At 42.8% G+C, this 10,315-nt stretch overlaps 1 long non-coding RNA gene across 1 annotated transcript in view; it reads right to left on the reverse strand.

Moving 5' to 3' along the window:
* Positions 1-3,941: 3,941 nt before the first annotated feature.
* LOC121013137 (uncharacterized) overlaps positions 3,942-10,315 on the reverse strand; it is a 10,932-nt gene continuing 4,558 nt past the window's right edge. The window contains exons 2-4 of the long non-coding RNA XR_005782523.1: positions 7,186-7,315; positions 5,841-5,980; positions 3,942-5,193 (exon numbers count right to left, since the gene is read on the reverse strand). This is a non-coding gene — a long non-coding RNA (uncharacterized LOC121013137). The remainder of the gene's footprint in view (positions 5,194-5,840; positions 5,981-7,185; positions 7,316-10,315) is intronic.

Raw genomic sequence — 10,315 nt, forward strand, 5'->3', positions numbered from 1 at the left:
AAAACTGAAAAGATAAAAATGATGCGATGAAAACTATTTTTGAAAGAATAATCTAACAATCTTTGATTTTAAAGAAAAGCGGGAGCGCCTGGGTGGCACAGTCGGTTGAGCCTCTCACTTGGGCTCAGGTCATGATCTTGCACTCGGTGAGTTTGAGCCCCACGGTGGGGTCTGTGCTGACAGCTCAGAGCCTGGAGCCTGTTTCAGATTCTGTGTCTCCTTCTCTCTCTGCCCCTCTGCCTCTCACGTTCTTGCTCTCCCTCTCAAAAATAAACATTAAAAAAAAATTTTAAAGAAAAGCAACCTCATCATCACCTTATCCCATGTAGATGGATACCATAAATTTCAACTCACAAATAAGTTGTGAGCATCTTCTAATTCTAAGGAAACCCCATCAGGGTAAAAGAAAACCCAATACTTATTATGTTGGTTTGTTTGCTTTAAAAAAACACACAAAATTAAGTTACTATTCCTCAAGACTTGTTAGAGAACCTGGGGGGCTCAGCTGGTTTGAGCATCTGACGCTTGAACTGGGGTCAGGTCATGATCTCACGGTTTGTGAGATCAAGACTTGTGTCTGGCTCTGTGATGATAACACAGAGCCTGTGTGGGATTCTCCTTCTCGCCATCTCTCTCTGCCTCTCCTTCTCCTTCTTCTGTCTCTCTCTCTCTCTCTCTCTCTCTCTCAAAATAAATAAATAAATAAGTAAACTAAAAAAAAAAAAAAAAAGCCTTGGAAGTTCCAGGTAAAACTGAGCGTTTTGTCATTAAACAATGTTATCCAGTGGTCTGGAAGTCTCTTATGCCAGCTCTGGATTAGATCAACAATCCTGAGTTCATCGGTTTCCTAAGACGTTTTTAGGTTCCAGGCTGAGATAAAAGAAGGGCCAGACAGGGGGCCTGCTCTACATTCTGTCTCTCAGCCTCTCTCTCTGCCCCTCCCCCCATTTCTCTCTCTCAAATAAATGAATAAACTTTTAAAAAAAGAACAAGAAAAAAAAATCAATTAAAAAAACAATGAAGGGCCAAACATTTTCTGCCAAACATTCTAGATGACTGTTTCCTCACGTAGTATCCAGAGAAGTAGATTTAACTCAACATGTATTTCTGTAGTAGCAATCTTGTGCAATGCTCTGTAATAGATGAACAGCAAACATCTTTCTTTCTCCTTAGTTTACAGGCCACAAAAATGTCATGACCACAGCATCAACAGGTTGAAAAGAAGGAACTTTTTATTCAATCTGTCTTTTCCTCCTTGATTCACATAAGGAACATCTTCCACCTTCTGGTCTGTAGGTAACAATTGGATTCACAATCCTTTCCTTTAAACTGTCATTGTTCAGGGGCGCCCTGGGTGGCTCAGTGGGTTAAGTGTCCGACTCAGGCTCAGGTCATGATCTCACCGTTCGTGAGTTCGAGCCCCACATCAGGCTCTGAGCCTGGAGCCTGCTTCAGATTCTGTGTCTCCCTCTCTCTCCTCCCCTCCCCTGCTCACATTCTGTCTCTCTCTCAAAAATAAACATTAAAAAAACTAAAATAAATAAATAGTCATTGTTCAAATTACCAGATGAGCCTTATAATGGCAACTTTGTTTGATTTATTCTCAAAAATATTGGGGCGCCTGGGTGGCGCAGTCGGTTAAGCGTCCGACTTCAGCCAGGTCACGATCTCGCGGTCCGGGAGTTCGAGCCCCGCGTCGGGCTCTGGGCGGATGGCTCAGAGCCTGGAGCCTGTTTCCGATTCTGTGTCTCCCTCTCTCTCTGCCCCTCCCCCGTTCATGCTCTGTCTCTCTCTGTCCCAAAAATAAATAAACGTTGAAAAAAAAATTTAAAAAAAAAATATTTACTGAGCATATAATGAAGTTCTATGCCAGATCCAAACGCAAAGCAACGGAAAACGATCCCCATCCACTCCCAAAGAGCTCACAGCCTGGTGAGAGAAAGATGCAGATATGTCTTTATGTTCATGATTTTCTTCCACAGGACTTACAGAGAACAAAGAAATGTGCAATACAAGAAAATAAAGCATATCAGAAGCAATGAGAAAGATAAGGCAGAAGGAAAGCAATGATGGGATCATACAACAGAGGTAGGCTAATGTCCAGAATAAATACAATGAAGGCCTACGTGTATTTGCCAAAGATCCACCAGGAGTTTGGCTCTAAGCTTTTTAGCAATCTCTGTGAAAAGAGAAATATGATCAGTTACACAATCTACAGCTCCCACCAGCTACCAGCAGACCAATTGCTCTGGAAAAACATAAATGGTGCTGATATAAGTCCCAAACAAGCCCTCAAAATGCAATGCTATGCAGTACACGGAAGAATATCCTCAATAATAGCCTTATACCCAATGGAGTGGAGCTATTTCTTACAGCACATCAAAGTCCAGGCTGATGGCTTAGCATCAAAGTTCAGTTTAGTAAAAGTAATTTGATAGGAGTTCACTTAAGCAGAAAATCATTATAACCTGATAGGTGCAGTAATAGAAATATGCACAAAGTGCTGTGGAGAGCACAGGGGACACAAGTGCAATCGCATTATTCAAGGATGGAGCAGACATCATCATCAAGGAAAGATTCTGGAAGCTTCTATTCAATTTCCAAAAGAAATCCACAGGTTTTGCTGCAAGAGCCTAACTTTCTTAGAACATCAATTTTTTTTTTTAATTTTCTTTTTAATGTTCCTTCATTTTTGAGAGAGCCAGGGTGCAAGCAGGGGAGGGCAGAGACAGGGGGAGACACAGAATCCGAAGCAGGCTCCAGGCTCTGGGCTGTCAGCACAGAGCCTGACGCGGGGCTCGAACTCCCAGATCATGAGATCATGACCTGGGCTGAAGTCAGACACTTACCCGACTGAGCCACCCAGGCACCCCTTAGAACATCAATTTTTATTATGGATGGAATATTGTGTTATTGTTTTATAATGTTTTTTAAAGTTTCTTTATTTTGAGAGAGAGAGAGTGTATGTGCACATGAGCAGGGGAGGGGCACAGAGAGAGGGAGAGGAAGAATCCCAAGCAGGCTCTATGCTGTCAGCGTGAGATCGTGAAAATCAAGAATCAGACCCTTAACTGACTGAGCCACCCAGGTACCCTGGATAGAACATTGTTTTTCCTTTCTTTTTTTTTTTTTTTAAGTTTTTTCTCTTTATGTATTTTGAGAGAGAGATAGCAAGAGGGGGAGTGGAAGAGAGAGAGGGAGACAATCCCAAGCTGATAGCAAGGAGCCCAATGTGAGGCTCGAACTCACAACTGTGAGATCATGACCCGAGGCCAAGTCAAGAGTCTGACACCTAACCGACTGAGCCATCCGGGAGCCCCAGAACATTGTTTTAAAAGGGCTTTGTTGGGACGCCTGGGTGTCTCAGTCAGTTAAGTTTCCAACTTCGGTTCATGAATTCGAGCCCCACGTTGGACTCTGCACTGACGCTGTGGAGTTGCTTGGGATTCTCTCTCCCTCTCTCTCTCTGTGCCCCTTCCCCACCTGCGCAGGTGCACACGTGCTCTGTCTCTCTCAAAATAAATAAATAAAAAAAAAAACGGGGCTCTCTCATCACAGCAAAATTCACGTTAAGAAGTCAAAACATACCTTTAATGGAAAAATTCTCATTTTCTTTGTAATTTACATATCTTGGATCACCCTTATTATTAAATACAGTGAATAATAAATTAAGAAAGTAGACCGTACCTACCTGAAGGCTGGGTGCTCAAAGAATCAGTGAAAGTTTAGAGTTACGTCAAGTTTTAAGTAGGCTCCCTCAGAAATCCAAGACCACAGAACAAAAGGAATTTTGAGGGGGATTAGTTCTGGTTCCACGTTAAACTGCATTTCTAATAAGTGACATGGTCAAGAGTTGTATTTCTCCTGAACACTAGAAAAAGAGTGAACAGAGAAGGAAATTCCCAACATAAAATAATCCACATATTTGACATCAAAGAAAAAGTCTTGGATTTCCAATCCATCCAATAAAAGGAGGTGACAAGATTTGTCTTGAAGGGAAAGAAAGGCAGGAAGAATGCAAAATGCTTCTATGGTTGATTTAAGGAAGATAGTATTTTTCCTCAGGGTTCAGCCAAGTATGAGAGAGGTAGCATTTTCTGGCTTCTATATACTGTGACTTAGCTTCCTCATCAACAGGTACAGAGCAGGCTCCATGGACCATGCAGGTGAGTGGCAGACAAAGTCTCCTCTGTAGCACGATGGTTGGGACTGACCCCAAATAACGAAGGATAATGATAAATCTCCACAGACAAAAATGCTCAAAACGAGAAGGACTGGCACAGATGCGAAATCAGGGGCGATCCTCTTTGACCACCACTGGTCAGAGAGCACGCGGAAACATTGGTCTTGACTTCTCTATCTCTGAGCATATATGATTGGTCGCTGAGATTACAAAATGGGTATTTAAAATCTTTCCCCGGCAGTGCTTTAGATACTAGGCTTGATAACATTTTTGTGTGTGACAGAAATAAAATTTGAGTGTTTAAAACCCATCTGCCATCCTGTAAAGGGTATGGATCTTTCAGTTTAAGGATCTCGTTTGCTGAGCACAAATGAAGTCATCTTCAGAATTAGACTCCTGAAGACTGTATGAAGTGATGGGTGAGGAGGAGTTGAGGTGAGGTTCATCGCTGTGTATCAGAGTATGATAGGAAAAGACAGGGTAGAAGAGGCAGAGAGGGAAAGGATAGGACCTCAGGTCCCAGGGTGGGGAAAAACACCTATTTGGGAACAATGCTGGGAGTGTCAGACCACAGCAAGCCCCCTCAGGCATAAGGTTCCTCTGAAGAATGTAACAGACCCCACCTACTCCCTCTCAGATTTCCCCTCAGGAATTTTACAAAAGACCTGAGTGTGCCCACACACCACCCCTCATACGCCGGAAACCAGCCTATCAAGAATGGACAACCCAGCACCTAGAACCATCTAGCCAATAAGGGCAGGACCTGAGAAGGAACAAGGGGGAAGGGAGAGGGGAGGGCTGATCAGAACCTTGTAAAACGAGGACCCTTGCCTAGAGTCGTGGGTATTCACCCTCGAATGTCCCCTCTCTGTAAAGAGAGCCTTCCTATTATTCTTCCTTTCTGATCTTATACTCTAATAAACTTTGCCCTGCTGCTTATTTTGTGTCTACCTCTTCATTCTTTGAGGCAGCGAGACAACGAATCCCGAGTATTGTGGTAAAAAAAAATCCTGCAACAAGAGAGTGGAGAGTAAGTGCACAGGGGACCGAGAAGGGGAGAAGGCTGGGGGTGCCTTGGTGACTCAACCCGTTAAGCATCCAGACTCTTGGTTTTGCCTCGGGTCATGATCTCATGTCCGTGGGGTCGAGCCCCACATTGGTCTCTGTGCTGACGGTGAGGAGCCTGCTTTGGATTCTCTCTCTCTCCCTTTCTCTCTCTGCCCCTCCACCACATGCGCGTGCTCTCTCTCTCAAAATAAATAAACATAAAAAAATAGATTACAAATGAAATACAGTAGGAATGGAACACTACAGCTGTTTTGATGGGTTTTCCACAGTAATACACAGCTGTGAAAAGCACTTTTACCTATTTGTCCAAGGATGGCCAAATCCAACCTCCAAATTGGACATTATATGAAAGGGAAGGAGGAGGAAAGACCGGGAGGAGGAGACTCATGAACTGGGTGGGTGGGGGGAGGGTGCCATTTGAAGAAGATATCTGGGAGAAGAGACCCACCTCATAAAATAAAATGTCTTGGGCTGTAAATACCTTCCACCCGCCCCCGTCTCCACATACTCTCTTTCACACACACACACACACACACACACACACACACACACGCGCGCGCACACACAAAACCACATGGAACAGACCAACCTGTCAACGCTGGTTGATGGGGTGGATTTTCTTTGGTGGAATCAACAGTAGTGTTCAATCCTACTTCCCAGCTGGAGAGGAGCAAGAACAGAGGCTGCCATGAGAGAACAGGCACATTCATCCGCTCTGTTTTCCTAACTCTGTGAGGAAGCAGTACAAGTAATTAAAAGGCTGAAGGTATCTTTGTCTCCACCTCATTTTGCTCACATTATCTGTTGAGTTTCGAGACCCTGTGGATTCTGCCTCCACGGTCTCTCAGGAGTAGACCCCCTCCGTCCTATTCCACGACTGGCTGCTTTCCCTGCACGACCTTCCCCATTTGCTGGCAGAACCCAATCTCTCCCACCCCTCAACGTGTGTCACACTTGACTGCACCTTCCCAGCTGAGCCCGTTCTAACTTACATTTGAATGTTTTACAGAGCTGCTATATCCCTGAGAGTGGCAGCGGCTGGGAAAGAGGGGGGGCAACTTTCTCCTCAACTCTGCAGATGTGACAAGGCCTTATGCACAAAGTGTTTAGGAAATCTTGGTAAAAGCAAAGAGAGAAGAAGAAACGGCAGGAAAAGGGAACCAGAAGAAACTAGGAAGGGAAGGGAAGAGACTAGGAAGGGGAGGGGAGGGGAGGGGAGGAAAGGGAAAGGAAAAGAAGGAAGTAGAAGAAATCCTCTAGCATTTTTAATTGGGTATATAATAGATCTGCAGTACAAGTATAATTTTGTTGACTTTTTTTTTTTCTTATTTTCGCAACCAGATCCTTATTTTACTTGGAATGGGTATCTTAGCTGTACCATCTAAGAACTTCAATCACATAGCATTTATACAGATTCAAATTCCAGTGTTTAGCCCCGTATTTTTCTCTTACTCAAATACCTCTCCTATTTTATTTTTCTTTAGAGGCAATGTTCTGTATCCTTAAGATAATAGAAAAGTGGACTAAATAGTTTGGAGAGTACTCAAAATAATTTACTTCATTTATCCTTCCTGAGTATCTGAGGGGGTTCAATGGAGGCTAGCATATCATGCATTTCTAAGATAATGCTTTTTCTCATTTCTGTGGCTCCGAAAAATCTGACAAGACCCTCTGCAGCTGCTCTGGTTCTCGCCTGGAGTGCGACCATGGCCGGGTGCAAGGACAATGGCAATCTATTAATATCCCCCAGGCCAGCTGTTATCCCCACATGTGCAACGCCCAGGCACTGGGGAAGAAGACTCAATTTTGTCTGCAGCCTCCCCTTTTTGGGAAGGAATAAGTTTGCTATCGGCTTTGGAAGAGCTTATAAAGAGTTAAGGAAATAAATTGTGTTTTATGCAATACATTTCTCACACAAAGCACCAATGACGGACCCCTTTTATCTATCCTCATGTCTTAAGTAGATACAAAGAACAGGACTTCAGGCTCCGTAGGTTGTTGGTGAACCGATCTATGTGATTTCACTGGAGTCTGCAATGAAAATCAATCTGCCGTGAAAGTGCCCTGTAATTGGGTATAATGGACATAATGAATAGGTAAGACATAAACACACTGAAGAACACATTGGCAAAGTAAGACAGAAGAGGGACCAGGGAATACATGTGAAAGGAATTCAGGACAACAAAGCTGGGTGATATTTTAATTTTTAAAAGTACTAATATAGTTGTCTAAGGAACCTGTTAAAAAGAAAATCACAGGCCCAAAATGGCACCACTTAGGCCCAGTCTAAACCAGGGCGTAATACCTAATTGCAGTTTCAACCTGCCCCTGAAACGTAGTCTCAACTAGTCACTCGGGAATTTTCTGATCAACACCAATGAGATAATCTGTCACATGGGTCCTCTCCATCCCCCAGAGGAAGATAGGGTAAGCCAACTAATAAGACCCCCTGTCCTTTCCCTTAAGGTAGCCTTACCTGGAAGGGTCTTTGTTTCACTTTTGCTAATAATGTTTTGCTCCTCTCTCCTTCCTATAAAAAATCTTGCATTTTGTACAACTCCTTAGAGCTCCCCTCTGCTTGCTAGATAGGATGCTGCCCAAACCATCAAATGCTTAATAAAGCCAATTAAATGTTCAAATTTGCTCAGTTGACGTTTTGTTCTTTAACGAATCCCAATATAGCTTGAGAAGGCTCAGCTTACAAATAGGCCACACTCTTCATTATCTCACTTTGAAGTTAGTGCCTTTATCCATAAATACTTGATCGTCTAAAATCAGAAAGGTGGCAGAAACCAGTTTTCTGTGTCAGATTTACTTCCAAGTCATATAATCTTATGTTGGGAAGAGACCTTGTAATCAATCCAGCCTCCTCCTGAGCCCTGGAGCCCCAGAATGGCTTCCAAAACATCTTGAGCAGATGAGCATTTAGGCTTAGCTTGAATTCTTTCTCATGACCCTGAGCTAAGCCCTCTGGAAGGCAGCCTTCTACATTATTGGACATTTTTAGTTCCCAGACAGTTCTCAGGTGAATATTTCACCTCTATAATTTCTATTCATGGATCATGGTTTTGTAATCTGGAGGATGCTAGTTTATAATTTGTAGAGAAGCCATTAGGTAGACAGAGTGACAATCTAAGATGTCCTAGGTCCAAGGAGCAGGGAATTTAAAAAGCTGAAATAAGGGACTGTTAAAAAATAAAACTCAAATGAGTAAATGTTAAGATCTAATTGGCTTTATTAAGTAACTCATGAATTGGGAAGCACCCCATTTAACAAGGAGAGGGGAGCTCCAAGGAGTTATACAAAATGGAAAGTTTTGATAAGAAAGAGGAACCGAAGTTATTAGCAAAAGAAAAGAAAGGATTACAGGCAAGGTCACCTTCTCTTAGGGGGAGGGGGTTGGGGTCTTATCATGCAGATGACCTCATCTTCCCTTGAATAGAGAGGGCCCCGGTGACAGATTACCTCATTAGTGCTGGGGGGAGGGGTGTGCGGATTTCAGACTGATTGGATTAAAATTTCACTCCTTGAAGAGTCTGAAATTGAAATTAAGTCTTGGTTTTCTGTCCGGGGGCCAAGTGACTCCACCTTGAGCCTGTCATTTTCTTTTTAATAATACATAATTTTACATCCAACAACATTCTTTTTTGGATCAAGATAAATAGCAAAACTCATTATTCCAACTTACCTGCGAGGCATAATCAAAGAGTCAGTATACATAGCTAAGATTTAAAGGTACGTCACCACTAAGTACAGTGCAATACTTTTTCTAACTAGACTCAACTGTCATCATTCAATTTCTCCTGTGGTTCTAATTTCGGTAACCTCCCCAGCCTGCGAGCAAGCAGGTTAAAGGCTTTGGGAGTAGGAGACATAGGGAAACAATTTTTCCAAGAATTTGTTCCCTGAAAATATTGGGGGATGGCATTTCTTTCTGTTATTTTTTAGCCCAATAAACTTGATGCTGCAATTGTCACTTATAATCAGAGGCCTGGGAAGACGTCTGCATTGTTCCAGGCTGGTGTGGAACTTCCGACCTTGCAAACAACACTCTGACACTACACCACTTCCTCTTAGTTCAGAGGTTAAAAGTAAGTGCTTGCCCTAGACAGTCTAGTTAAGATCTTATCTTCTCTTGTTTTTCTTTCTCTGATAGGCTACCCTGGTACTTCTCCTAGGCAGAATAGAAAAGTGCTTTGAGATCTGCTTTCCTTGAGGCTCCAACTGAAAGACCATCAGAAACCTGCCCTGCATTAGTCTCCTGGGGCCTGGGAGCCCCCACGGCGAGTGCATTCCTAACTTTCCTTGTCACGTCTGGTGGATAACTCACCATGTTCTCCACCTGCTTTGAGTTTGTTCACTTCAAGTAATTAGTTCTTTTGTTTTCCTCTCCCTAAACAAATTTTAAAACCGATATATTTTTAAATATAGATTAGTTCTCTCATAGGCTACCACTATACTAAATGCCCTTAGAACAACGATGGAGCTTATATTTCATTCACATGCTTCAAAGAATAGAGCAGAATTGAGGCCAGCAATGAACCATAGGAAGCAGTCCAGATACATTTTTTTTTTAATCCAACTGGCAAAATTAAACGAGATTATGCTGGGAATCTGAGATATTTAGAGAACTGACAGAATAGAGAAATACCTATTCAAATGCAAAATAATTAATTCTTTTTCTCTTTTAAGGTCAGTGAAGGAAGGTTCTTGCAATTTTTACAACCATTAAAAGAAATCAAACTATGTATCACTGACGCTCATAAATACTTATCCAGTGTAAGCCTCAAAACAAGTCCCGGGGGCATTATCCTTCACATTTTTACAAGTAAGAAAATGGCTTTGGGGTACCTGGGTGACTCACTCCATTAAGTGTCTGACTCTTGATCTTGGCTCTGGTCACGATCTCAAGGTTTGTGAGTTTGAGCCCCAACGTGGGGCTCTGCACCGGTGGCATGGAGGCTGCTTGAGATTCTGTCTCTCCTTCTCTCTGTCCCTCCTCCTTGCGCACATACTCTCTCTCTCTCTCTCTCTCTCTCTCTCTCTCTCAAAATAAAGAAGTAA

Source organism: Herpailurus yagouaroundi, unplaced genomic scaffold (assembly GCF_014898765.1).
Source record: "Herpailurus yagouaroundi ecotype Mexico unplaced genomic scaffold, PumYag 198, whole genome shotgun sequence".
Lineage (NCBI taxonomy): Eukaryota > Metazoa > Chordata > Mammalia > Carnivora > Felidae > Herpailurus > Herpailurus yagouaroundi.